At 36.5% G+C, this 14,509-nt stretch overlaps 1 protein-coding gene across 1 annotated transcript in view; it reads left to right on the top strand.

The window, feature by feature from the left end:
- The first annotated feature begins 5,407 nt into the window (after nucleotides 1-5,407).
- The window catches only part of LOC124160110 (muscle-specific protein 20-like), an 87,337-nt gene continuing 78,235 nt past the window's right edge, over nucleotides 5,408-14,509 (top strand). The window contains exon 1 of the mRNA XM_046535858.1: nucleotides 5,408-5,600. The gene's annotated coding sequence lies outside the window, so the exon portion shown is untranslated. The remainder of the gene's footprint in view (nucleotides 5,601-14,509) is intronic.

Here is a 14,509-nt window from a genome sequence, read left to right as displayed (position 1 = left end):
TTTGTGTGAATTGTAATGAGGAAATTCATTTTTGACCTCAGCACGATACTCCATTTTATGATATACCCTATGTTTAATGTTTTAATTGCATTGGCCGTATGTTTTGCCTGCGGTGATGTATTGTTTCGGCACCATTGTTAAAAAAAAATGCTTTCGGTAATGTATTTTTGCTTTATAGTTATTCGGAATCACAAGCCGTGTTAGCGTCTAAAGCATGAGTTATTGTATTGTCTCTATTTGCAATGTCAGATTTGGAGAATATTAGTTTGTGTTTTGAAACTGATATAACCTGAAGTAATGTGTACCTTTTTTACGCTATCTGTACGTATATAGAAGTACGCTATATTATTTTCACGCTGATTATTTATCTATTAAGCTCTAATATTGAAGCTCCAATAGTATTCCGTAGAAGCAATGATTTGGAAATATATTAAGAAAGGAGAAAAAAAATATGAGTCGCAAGTAATGTAATGAATAATGCACATATATTATTATATTCGTATACATTTCTCGCCAATCTTTACTCGCCATTCTATAAACGCTATTGCTGTTAGAAATTTTTTAATTGAACAATACCGGTGCGATTCGGAGAGATTTCTGGATTAGCTTCTGCTCTTTACCGACCTCTGCGGTGAAAATGTTGAACTACGTGGTGTTGAAATCAAATTTACCCGCCAGGAGTTCTTTCCTTTCATATTTCATTCCCAATTTCTAACTTTAAAGTTTAAACCAGGTAGGTATAAACCTGAGTAATATAGATGTCTTATTTTACGGAAGTTCTTCACCTCATAAGTGGAGCTATTCTTGCACTGGCCTATTAAATATTGGATTTGTACGTAATATTGAAAATTCTCATTTCAACAGGTTAGCGTAGATTCATGGACTGATTCAAGCCATGGAAATAAGTCTGTAACGAATACGAAAGGATATCTAAGACATTTTTTCCATAAGATAAAATTGATTTTATTATTGTTTTAAGTTAGCATCTTCCTTTAATTTGAATTCGGAATACTCTTCAAGTAAACCTAAAGATTAAAAGTTGGTCTTTCTATTGCAGATCATCTCTCACAGGTGCATAAACATTTTAAAACACATATGACATATGCGCTAGATATGAGTAAATATTTCACTAATGCGTGAAAATCATGAATGATGTTTCCAACGGGTCAATCCGTGATAACTTTACTGAGAATAGCAACAAATACTCATATGAAATATCTCAATGAAGTAAGAAATGAATACACGTGTACAACTCATGAAACATTTTCTCCTTACTTTTTAGGAGGGGAGCAAGATAAATATAATTTAATGGTAAGTTATTTTTAATAAGTACATCATATAATATTTACATAAAATGTAAGTGTGAAATTAAAAAAAAAATACGATGCTGATGAAGAGTTGATGGTACTCAGTTATTTATTAACGACGAGTGGTTGACAGTCTAAACGTAAAAGATTTTCTTCGTATTTGGGAAGACTCTTTTTAAACGCCTCAAAATAGAAGTTTTATGCATTTGCCACTCTCCTGTAGCTCAACAAGGAGGCAAAATTCCGAACAAACAATTTCTAATGAACAGCTTGAGTAGGGTCCTTTTTTACCGAGTCTCTGGCCCATCGTATGTGTTTGGAGAAGTAGTGGATGGGTGAAGAGAGGGACGGACGGATGATGGTGTTCTTTCGCTTCAGTGACTAATATCCACGTTTTCTCTCTCCAGCGGCAAGATAAGATTCAAGGGCTCCGCACACCGTTCACGCCTTTTGAAAAACGAGAATTTTACCCTCAATTCTGCCGGCATGAAACGCATTTTTTAACGAGGAAGAATAAGTAGCGTAATTCAGAATACTTTGTTGAAACGCGTAATAAATTTTAAGTAGCCAACGCTTCCGCAACCAATAACAAAGCAAACTTTTTTTCACTATTTATTACAGCCCATTTTATCCACAAAAATGATATAGGTGGGATCAGGAGAGCAGCCAAGTCAAGGTGAGACAACTTCTTGCTTCTGAGGAGAATACATTATTGAGCATTATTGTATAGATATTTTATCAAGGTTGGTTGCTGTCTTAATTTTAATTGAATTATTTAAATTTATTATGTAGCTTTTAAGGCTTTTTTATTGTGTAGTTTTTTTATGAACCAAAGTGCTCTAAAAGAAAGTGCTCGTAAGAGAGACTTTCAAAATTATGGAGCCTAGAATATAAATTAAGGATGGGTCGTCATTCCACTGGCTAGGTCACTTGGTAAGCTTAGTTTTCGAAGCTTTAACAGTGGAAAGTGTGGCATAAATTAATGAATTCACTCAAAAAAATTGTGTTATATGGTATTGGTTCGCCGAAGAGTGAGAGTGGAAATGAATTTTGAAATGAATATTTCAATTCTCAGTTTTGATTAAGTTGTTCAGGATTCACCGGGTGTAATTGAAAGCACTGCATGCAACTATTATACTTAGAGCGCAGTCACGCGCAAAGTTATAAACACCAAGGATGTAGTTCGCCATGAATTCCGGCTAAGCCAAATATTTTTTCATCGCGATAGGTGAAGTAATGAAGCCCGTGAAATAAGTTTTGGCTCAGCCAAAGTAAAAAAGTGAAACACGGTTTAAAATATTTTTTTAGAAGTTTTCCACCGCAGGTTATGCTATTTTTTAGGAAATTAAAAATGTTGAAGACTAACGGAACTAATCATTCATGCTTAATTTTGTGCCTCCTATAGAATGCTTATAAAATCAATTATCTAGAAGAAAATACTCTTCCCTGACTGAATGGCTTTTGAAAAAAACTTCTGGAGTTCCCGATTGGGTTTGATATATTTTTACCCCCGAAGTTTTCGGGCTATGAGTCATTTCTAAAAATTAAGGCGACTAATTGTCACTCGTCAGTCACTAAGTTTCACTGATGATGAAAAACAATCGGGGCTCTAAACGTTGGCAGAGACACAATTTGTGGCTCATTGTGAGTTGAAGAAGCCAGATGGATTTTTATTCATCGTATAACTAACCAAGCACTTAATTACGATGAAGAGTTTTTTTAAATTTTCCATTGTGTAGACTGAAGCATATTTGCATACAAATGAGAATTAAAACGCAATTGAAATTCAGTGAAGGTTTTTTAAATCCATATTTGGTTTATGAATCCATTAAGACCATGCAGTAAAGCTTTGCCCCGTATTGTTTGTAAAGTACGAGGTTTGCTCAGAAAATAACAATTCAGCGGAGTTTTTTACATGGAAAATAATTTTAGTACAGCAATTGTAATTCTCTGTTGCCTGTTCCTGAACATTCCTCATTATAAGATAGTGATTAGTGATTAGGATTCCAAATCCAAGTAATTTTTTAAAAATTTATTCACTTTTATATCCTACATTTTTTCGAAATTATCTATCATTTGCCATACCATGGCTTACCAAAATTTCATACCAATTCCCAGAAAAAAAATCAGACCCGACCGAAGGCACATACCAGACCGTGGTAAGACAAATGGTACCTGAAATCGGTCAGGTCTGATTTTTTCTGGTAACTGGTATTTCAGAGCAAGCAGAGTAAATTGTGATCAAATATTCCCTTTGCCTCCAACGCGAGAGTTTTTTCTCCTAATTATTTTCTCAGATGTACGAGGTATGCTCAGAAATTACCGGGACTTTTAGTTTTTTGAACAAAATATTTATTTTTCCGTCTGCATTAATTTTGTCCACGTTAAAATAGAACCCATTACATATTCGTTGGATATACTATACTGATAATAAACATTTATTTAACTTATTCCACGTTTTCATCGTTTATTGATGTGCTGGGGCGTCTGGTGTGGACCTTTGGACATTTTCAACGTATTCACGGCCACCTTGGAAACATTCATACCACTCGTACATTCTTTTTTTTTCTTGGGGATTGTACTTTATTTGCTGAACATTCTTTGCTTTGCTGGAAAATTTAAAATGGTCTCAATCCCGGATCCCCTGATATGCGGTCGAGTTACTCGGGTAAGCCTCTGTTGGCTGTTGCACTCTGCCAGAAATTGGGGGTTCCGGTTTCGAAGCCCGGTCACAGCGAATGATTTTTTTCCTCTGTAGGATTTTCACGCACTTTGCGGGTGACTCCAAAAAGTTATCACTGTATACTTGAAGTCGTTCACATTGTAAAAATTTGTATTGGGATCAATGAGACTGGAAAACATAGCGGTCTGTGAATGTGCTAGAAAGCCAAAGGTTCGATTCCTGTTCGGGAAACTTTTCCTATTGCATTGAATGTGAGTTTTATCGCCGTTTACACATTAAATTCAAATTTGCAGCAATTTTTCTATAAGACTTACGAGTCCATTAGTTTTAAAAATGTATAGACTGACTTAATTGACTGTCTTACATCCGATATCGTACGTCTTTTGGATTGACTTTCAACAAGATTTTTCGCGGCATATATTCTATGGAAACCATCTTCTAAGCTCAAATTCTACTATCATTGTGATGTTAATGATATGTACGTTGGCTCATTTTACACAGTGTTGCTCTCGTTGGCAAAAAATAAGAAAAGATAGTAAAAACATGAAAAAAGATATAAATAAAATTGATTCTTGCGATACAAAGAAGTAATTAAAATTTACTTGATTTAAAAACTGTACAAAATAATAGAAAGTGCAAAGTTTTTATAATCAATCCTGACACACACACTCCCTCGCTTCGCAACTCTTCCATCCTGGTGGACATAATGCTCCTCTGGAAGATCTAGATCCTAGCAACCCATCGTCGATCGGCTTTTATCCTGTCCATCAGGGAATAGAGTTTCATTTAGTTAAAAAGGTCAATAAAATACAAACAACGCACTATCCATACGACACAAACAAACGCATAGTAATTGCTCTGGTAACTGGCTGATTGTGGTAAACTTGTTGTACCGGTACAGCGGAAAGGCGACTGCGGCGCGACAAGTCATGGCAGTCTCAGTTCAGTGTTTTTGTATGATAATGAATAAGGTAGTTCCGCAGTTGGGCTCCAGGGAAATTTTTCCCATCTCAATCAGTTTGAGGGTAACTATTTTTATTATCTGCCCAAACAATGTAGCAGTATCCGGAAATTTTGCACTATATTTTCTGCAAATAGTAATTTCCACAATTAAATATAAAATTCCACTGCCAACCATCGATCGGCATTCTAGGTCAGTAGCTTAATCATTTGTTTATCATTTGTAATTTATATTTTACCGTGGATAGTCTTAAGAAGGGTCATTTGGTTGACCGATAGCCTATCGTCCGTAGTCGGGCAGTGGGGGAGGGGGAACAGACATCACCGGTCGACCTCGCCCTCCTTTCCGTGAGGTGGCGCTCCGCAGAGAACTCAACACACTCATCCTCTTCACCCACACCCCCTCTCCTCCCCTCTCACCCCCCAAAAAACCCTCCCTCCCCTCTCACACATCTCTTCGCATTCTTACGCACGCTCCCACAGCAACGAGACGCAAAATCCTCACACGCTTCCCTCGCTTCGCAACGCATCCTTCCTGGTGGGCATAGCATCCTCCTCTGGAACATCCAGCTCCGGAGTATCCTAGCAACCCATCGTCGATCGGCTTTTATCCTGTCCATCAGGGAAAAGAGCGCCCGCTACTACCTCTGGTGAGAGAAAATTTAAAGAAACACTCTAGTTCGTCCAATGGGATGAGTTTTAAAAAAGGCGGGAATTTGGGTTTGAACAGATGCACTCAAACCATTCGATTTTTTAAGTTACTGTGTTGTCCTCCAGCTTTCTCGTCTTTCGTGGATGTTCTAATTTCTAGCGGGGATTTCAAGAGGGTATGAGTAGTCTGTGCTAAATAATTTTTCTTCAGTCCCATGTTTTACATGGAATATATCTGTATTTTCTTTTCGCGCGGTTATTTTAAATTTTGTTTGTATTTGACCGGGTGAAACTCTCGATCTCTCTTAATTTGTTGATTTATTCTTCGATACATAGGCAATATATCGTATGAAACGAGAGCAGAGCCGATAACACCTTAGCGTGCATTTTCGGGGGAACAGTGTTCGAATCCCGATCAAAAGGTATGGTTTTCTTCTAGTGAAAAGTGAGAGATGAGAGTAAGCTAATCATCAGGGTTGTATGATGACTTTCTGGTCATCAGACTGCCTTAATGGCGATGAGTAGAACGATGGGTGAAGAAGAAAAAACCAAAAATCAGAGAGCAATACAACAGACGTATCTACAGGAAAACTTAAATATAATATGCTTTTTGATAAATATGTTGAGGGGTCTCTATAATATTAGTCCCTCCAGCCAAATTTTGCTCTTGTATCGCCCGATTTTAACCGGATAGATTTAATTACTGTGGAATCGAGTGAATGTAACAACAATTGCATGAATTTACAAATTTTTTGACCAATTTTTAATTTTCTAACTTGATGGGAAAAACTGAGGCGCAGCATACGTTTTTTAATAAATATTAAAAATGCCTTGACAGATTAGGAAAAGTAAGGAAAATTATTTTAGTGAAAACGATACTCATTAACTTATATACCTGCTATAAAGCCTAATTTTCCTTGTCAAAATCGAATCATTTAACATGAAATTGTTATTTTCGGTACATTAGTTTTTGGGTAGAACTTTTATTAATTATTTCATGGAAAAGTCGTTTAACACATTCGGTCTTTGCACATTTATCACACACAATATCATTTTATTGCATATTATGTTTGTCAGTAGATATCATCTTCGAGAGTGCTAATTCAACCAGTATACCGTTCCTTATCTTAGGAACACGGTCATTTGAGTTAACTGTTATATCGAGGATATTAAACAGAATTCTTTAGGAATAGACGTATTACTCTGATAATTTATCCTTCGTTTATGTATTGAATTGATTTTTATGCTATCAAGTTCGTGAAATGCTATCATTAGGTGTTTAGGTGTAGTCGTCATGGATCAACGAGGTAGAACATAAATTATCTCGATTAATAAAAAGCTATGATGTATCACTTAATTTCTAGATGAGTCCTGAATGTCTGCGTAGCGGTAGCGATATGTGTTAGTTGTCAGACTCGGTTTTAATTTTTTGATGGATCTAAGTTTTGGGGAGGCAAATGTGATCTGTTTGAGGCCCATCTCTTTGAAGGCCATATGGGGAATAAAATTAATGCTACAAGTGAAGAAAAGTTGAACTAAATATTACGAAAATTGTTTTAAATGCGTGCCCATATTTATGTAGACATTTTAGATGATGAAACTAATGCTAGGATATAAAAGAATAATTAGCTTGTCTCAAGGCTTTTCAAAGGAATAAAAAATAATTCACTCCGTCCAATTTCCTTTGACATTTATACCCGTCATGGAGGTGAGCAACGACTTAGAATATAAATTATCTCGGTAAAAACCCCTGATATATATGACTTTATTTACCCCGGTCGTAAGGTTAAGATTTCAGATCCCCCCTTGTATATGCCAGATGGTGATCCGGATGCTCCGCAACGCGTAAACTTAAAAAATTATATACTTTAGTCTGCAATAGTTAATTAATTACAATACGCTACAACTATTAATATATTTCATGCGCGAGGGCGTGGCCATGTCTTGCAATGCAACTCCGTTGTTGAAATAGAGACATAAAATATCACGGGGTGAATGAAAGAGATGTAGCCGATGGCCCCTTTCAGATCGAAATGAGGATCTGCCATAAATTTATTAATATTCAGTCTATTCAGCCAGTGACTAACGGTCCACATGCTGAAATTTATTAATTAATTAATGAAACTATTTGAGTCGACAGGTTCGGAAAAAACATTAACTGTAACTAATTCTGTTTTCGTTTACACCGTGTTCAAACTCCTTTTTTAAACTTGAAGACTTTTTTTTACTTTTTAAAGTCTGGGACACCTTTATGATGACTGTGCAATACAGTTTTTTAAACGCCTATACATATTACATATACATTGTTCACAAAGAAGCATTTTAATAATTTTCTTTTTAAATTTTGAATGGAGTGGCATATTATTTCAAGGGAGGAGGAAGAATGGGTTATTTAATCTATGATCCGTTTCATATGTAAGCGGAATCTGCCGATCAAAATTTAAAAGGACAAAATTTAAAATTATTACGCGCTGCCTTTTAGAAGATCCATTTTTTTTGTCGTTTGTTCCCGTCAGGTAGACTATCTCGATAAAAAAACTTTTATGTACAAATGTTTTGCTAGATCAGCCAACCAGCCAAAAAGTTTTATGCTGTGTGAATACAAACATGCTCTTCAAAGTCGACCTTAGAGCTTCAATAGTAGAAAGATTTCGATGGAGTTGCAAGCCTCGTCCTTCCACTTGACGTTGTGCCTTAAAAGGCGAAATTGCCGCCGCCGCTGTGGGTGTGTGGAGCCTCCAGGAGCGAGAGACCGGGTTTCGTCTTACATCTTGGTCGACCAGCTCATCGATACGCAACGCGCATCCTGTTGCGAAAGGTTTAAATTTAGGGAAGCACCAGTTGGGGGCGCGCGAGGCACATCTCGCGGCGGAATAGTGCGCAAACATCTCGTCGTTTTAGAGAGTCGATCGCACGCTATCTGCAAACATTCGCAAACAGAATCGTTCTCTCCTTATATATACAGAACTTCCGAGTTCTGTTCTGAATTGGCCACGTGTTGGGAGTGTGAAGAATTGCTCTGAATAGAAGTGATATAATCTCCGCCAACTGCGACTCAAAGATGCTATTTGCCTTCTAATGCGGAGGAATGGACTTAACGTGATAATTCCCTTGGGACTAGATTGCCATTATTATAATAATTTGGAAGTAATTATTTATGCTCATAATTTCCATTTTGAAGTAATGCCACAATGAATGCAATGAACTAAGTATTATTTTTAAGTTTTGTTCGTTACTTTGGGGATTTCAGTGCTAATTATTAGAATTACTGGATTTGGTGTTTCAAGTAAATTCCTGCTTTCTTTATTATATATGTAAAACATTTTTTAAATTAAAGCTTTTCTTCAATCTTCTCGTACCTAAACTTATCTTTTGACCACTTCGACATTTGCTCTTGTTTCAAAAATCATTTTAATACAATGGTTTATGGTTATATTTTTATACAATGGTTATTATGGAGAATTAGAATTATGAATTAATATGTTAGATTCAGAATATGCTAGATTCAGTGAAAGCATCATAGCAGTACCCCCATTCCTCGATTTTATTGCGTTAAACTTGATCTAAGAATGTAAATCAGCGTAGTAAGTGAACTATTCCAAAATGGTTCTTAGATGATTTATTTTAAATGATTATTGCCTTTTTATGTGCTCGAGGATCGCACATTTGATTACGAATTATTTTATGATGCTGTTTGACAGTTACAGTTTTATTTTATTCTCCTTAAATATATTCACTTGAGCAATGTTCTCGACCGAAAAACTTTCGTGTAACTTGATTGAGGTATATTTTGGCGAGAAGATCCATTACTTAATCGTCGGTTTTGTCGAGTAAATTCCGTAATGCGTCTGCTATTCGTCTCTAATCATTTTTTATGCCTCACAGTCGAAGGAAGGCTTGAACATTAGCCATGCGATGTACGATGTACGATTTCTTTTCTAATTTCATACTTTTTTCTGGATGGCATTTATTTTTTCTTGTTAATCTGTCTGAATATGACTATGAATATTTAGGTTTGTCCAATTTGTTTATTAGAAACTCATTTTGGATGTCAATGTAACTTTATTCATAAGAACTGCAAACTCAGCTTTACCTTTCTAAGTCAGTCAGTTTATGATATGCACGCATGAAACCGGAATTGATATTCTACCTCGTTGATCACTTCCATGACGGGCACAAATGGCAAAAAAATTGGTTGGCGCGAAATAATTTAAAATTGTTATCTTTAAAATTTTGGCCGGAAGAATTTAGTTTGCCTCAGATATTACGATGGCCATTGGAACTTTAACGTACACTTTTTGTGGTAAGAATTAATGAACTAGTTCATGGTCTTTCAAGCTGTGAAAAATGATGAATTTGGATTGGTTTGAGCAATGCTAGAAACTGGATAAGGCATTAGAGAAGGATATGAGGAAAATGGCCTTATTCTTGGGAAACTCTGAGTAAACTATTTATTTACCTTGCTTCAGATGCGATCTTAAAAGCGCCCGCTATCATCTCTAAAATAAGCCGTAAACACGTCAACTGAATGGGCTTCCATTGCTCTAAGCAATTCCGTAAGTGATCCTGTCCAGGTGCGGCTGGATATTGAACATATATGTAAGTGGAATAACTTGGAAGCGTTCTTTTGGCTGCATTAATTCATTATTTATTTTTACGATTCCGTGATATAAATTAAATTAGAAATATAAAGTAAATTCTTTCATGATAGTCATCATATCCATCATTTCCATCATAAATATAATTTCCAAATCCGGGTCGCGCTATGTAAAAAAGAAGTGATATAATTAATTGTGTAATATCCAAGCAAACTAATAATGGAATACCACAAAGTTAGAGAATTTTCTTCTTCTGTAAGCCCGAATAAATTGCCTTCTAACTTCAACACTTATATTCCCAGCTATTGAGAGCCTCAATTTTTCTGAAGATGCCTCCTCTTGGCTTCGGCTTCGACGAACTATTTTGTGTTCCATTTCGTAATTCAAAGCTGGGATTCGTCGTTCCCGGAATGATTACCGCTTTTTTTTGTTTTGTATGCCGACATTTCTCCTGATTTTTAAAGTGGCTTGTGGCACGCGCCGAGGCTAAAAAAAAACTTAAAATGAGACGTTTTCTTTTCTCTTTCGGATTGTTCTCGTTCTACTTCACAGAAATCGCTGGCCGAAGTTCCTGGAAGAGAAGTGTTAACCTGATTTCATGTCAGTCTCGCGACTGAAGTTTTTAATAGCCATTGTGTGAGGAACTCCAAACCTGGAAAACAGGAGAGGATTAGTTATTAGGAACTCCAGGACTCGAATAATGAATAGATAATTCAATGAATTTAAAAGGCTCTTCGCCCTCAGGAAAACTGAAAAAACAATGGCAATTTCCACACCAAAGTTTAAAAAGATTACTGAAATTAAAAAAACTCAAGTACACAGCTGTGAAAAAGGATGAATTGGGATTGATTTGAGTAATAATTGAAACTGAATAAGGCACGAGAGAAGGAAATGAGGAAAAATGGCCTTATTCTTGGGAAACTCTGAGTAAACTTCTTCGGATGCGATCTTAATAGCGCCCGCTATCATCTCTAAAATTTACTTGGAAAGGTGCCACATGAAATGTTCATATTTAACAGGTGATTTTGCGTAACAGGTACGTATCCACATTCAAAAGGGGTTCTTTTTTCTTGGTCGGTTTCTATTGATTTTTTTATAAAATTGCTGTGATTAACCATTGTCGTTAACACTATTCTACCACAAAAATGAATCAATTTAAAAGAGTATTGCCATCCACTAAATTTGACTTTTTGGCAATTTAGCTCATGCTGGCTATTGAAATTTGGCTTATAGATTTGTATGCTTTCCACTTCAAAAATCACACCATAAATTACTCCAGAAAACCAAATGACGATTCAAATACAAATTCCGATAAAAACATTAAAAATCGAAATTGTATACCAAACGGTCCTGCGTGAAAAGTTTGGCTAAGTGCTCTTTTCGATCTTTTCGTATTTTGTTCTCTGCCTTTTCATTCGAGAAATTATTCTTATTTAATGCCGTGCAGGGTAAATATAGTTCCCTATTTCAAATCTTCCTCTGTGGAATTGTGAAACTTTTTATTTTCATTTATCATTCTGCCGATAATAATCTCATTATTTACTGAAATACGTGACATAGAAAAGTAGAAAGCGAAGGATAGTGTTATTATTTAGCTGTGGATAGTTTTATTATTATTTCAATGATTTTTTTTCTGTTGAGGCTTAAGTATGGGGATTTGAGTATCTGCATGTCTCATTTTATGCAGTACAGTACTTGACAACGATTGAGTTGGACACATGACTCGTGCTAATGAGTGAGCCATCGCTTTTCTCATATTAGGCACGTGCTCCAAGTGGAACGCGAATATTTCAAAATGTCCACCTGGGACATTATAGAAATTCGCGTGGGATATTTTTGGCAGCCGAGAAAAAGACGAGATACGACGGGCGATTTAAATTTAGACGCTTCGTCTTTTCGACAGGCGAGTGGAGACATTTTTCATTTCTTCTATATGCCCCCTTTACACTCACACTCCACTGTTCTGACTTCTAAATTCTTACATACTTTTAAATTTATTAATAATAATAATATGATTTATCGTTCTTGTACTTGCCCAGTGAGAGCATAAAAGACAACTAAAATTTATATGGGGAAAATAATAGGCGAGTAATATCTAGTGAAAATAGCACGGGGGTATTAAAGATGCAAAAACAGAACCTTCGAGTGTTTGTTTACAGCGAAAAATAATCTTTGTTTAAAAATAGAAAAAACATCCTTTACGTCCTAAGGGACACTGTTCTATAATCGTAGTGCGATGACAGAGAAAGATTTTTCATAATTGGTCGTTCCGTATCGGGGGGTAAAAATTAAAAGCCATTCTAGTCAAAATATTGGACATATTAATTATTTTTGTCAGTAAAAATTGCTTCTAGTAACGAGGTTGTCCATTTTTGAAAATACAGTAGAATTATAATTTATAAATTTTATATACCAAGCAATATTTTTTCTTGGTGTTTGCCTTCAACCATGCCTACGATCGTCCTTATTTACGTTGAAAATAAACATAATTTACGTATTTGATAGACGTTGAAGTATTCAGTTATGTTTATTCACTGTCAAAAGATCGTAATATCCATATAGTAGTCTGGTCAATGAATAAAGTAATTAAAATAAAAAAAATAGTCAGGAGCATTTTCTCTTGAGTGAAATTTCTGTTCACATTCATTTCATCACCTTTGGAAAAATATATTCTGGACTAGAAATGGATTAAGGGATCATTGGCGCTCCTAACACGCCATGACCTTGGTTATAATTTATATGGTAAGGGAACGTGTAATAACGCGTAGTGGAGACCTGAAAACAAAGGTCCGTGGTTCGATTCTTGGTCCAAGGAAATCGGAATTTTCCTCATTACAATGAGAATGAATTTTCTCGCAACTTACACGGAGAGGTGCCACATGGAATGTCCACATTTAAGACACTTAGAAGTGATTTTGATAAGATACATTTCTATATATGAGAAAAATCGATTTGAATTCACCAAAAGCTCTGATAATAGATAAAAAGTAACGCGAGAAAAAGACAAAATTGTTTCCTTCCGAAATGAAAGAATAATCTACAATTCCACAGATTTTTCCGTAGATAAGTGCGGAATTTTGCTCGTATGTTTATGCGGACAAATGGCATCAATTACGCATTGATATTTTCTCTATTAATGCCATAAAGTTTTGATGCTAATTTTTCATTAGGTGATGAATGAATAGAATCTAATATGATGCTAATTTAATATGATGCTAATTTGTTTCTATAAACCCGGCAATTGCTCAGGTAGGGGGTGATTTGGATTTCTGAGCGGTTAAGAGAGGCAGGAAGTGGCAAGGGGCCCGTCCCCCCTGAATAGTCGGTCGGAATGCGCGGAGAGAGAGAGAGAGAGGTGGCTCTAGTACGCACGCTCTCTTGGTTATTTTGGTTCTCCTCCCACGCATATCACTTAAGGAAGCACTGGAGTGGTCGGGGAGGGCGTAGGCACTGCTACCACTAAAGAGATGCTGCACTCACTCACGCGACTCGAGAGATCCTGAGACAGTGGGTCAAAGGTCACGAAACCTTTCTCACATCTATCCTCATTAGCCAATGAATCGTTACGAATGAAAGCAGGGCCGGAAAGTGGAACGAAACGAAAGCAAAAACCAGTAAAAATTCAATAGTTTCGTTCTCGGAAACGAAGTGTAGAAACGATACGAAATGGATTCAAACCCGGAGAGCAAAAATTAGCGCCGAAATACTAAGAGGGATCTTTCTTCGTTAAAACTTTCGCGGGTGCTCGTCGTTATGATTAAAAACTTTTGGGCCATGTCGCCGCGTCAATTCTTGGGTGGTCCCATCGTTTCCCGACTGATTCTGGTCGCTTTCTCAATGGATTCTGATTGGGGCCACCCAAGAATTGACGCGGCGACATGGCCCAAAAGTTTATATTCATAGTATTCCCCTTCATTTCCCCCTCCACTCAACGTCTGGGATCGAACCTAAACAGCGGCGTTTCGATCAATTTGGTTTCCTTCCCAGGAGTTAAGTTTCGTCCCTGGTCGAAACTAAACTACTTGGTGATTTTTATTTCGTGCATGAGAGAGAGATGCCTCGCATTTTCGTTTCGCTCCTGGTCGAAACGAAACATTTTCATTCCGTTTCCCTCGCCATCCCTGCGTAAGAGGTTTTCTTATTGTTATTTTCCGCTGCTCCTCGTTCCATTTTTGTATTTTACGTTACGTACACTACGCTACGTTACAATCAAAAAGACATTTCGACGCTTATTTCGCAACGGCTGTATTTGCGCTCATTTCTTCCCTTTTTACGACTTTTTCCCTATTTTATGATCCCTAGCTTATGGA

This window comes from Ischnura elegans, chromosome 6 (assembly GCF_921293095.1).
Source record: "Ischnura elegans chromosome 6, ioIscEleg1.1, whole genome shotgun sequence".
Taxonomy (NCBI): domain Eukaryota; kingdom Metazoa; phylum Arthropoda; class Insecta; order Odonata; family Coenagrionidae; genus Ischnura; species Ischnura elegans.
This window is presented reverse-complemented; position numbering and strand designations above follow the sequence as displayed.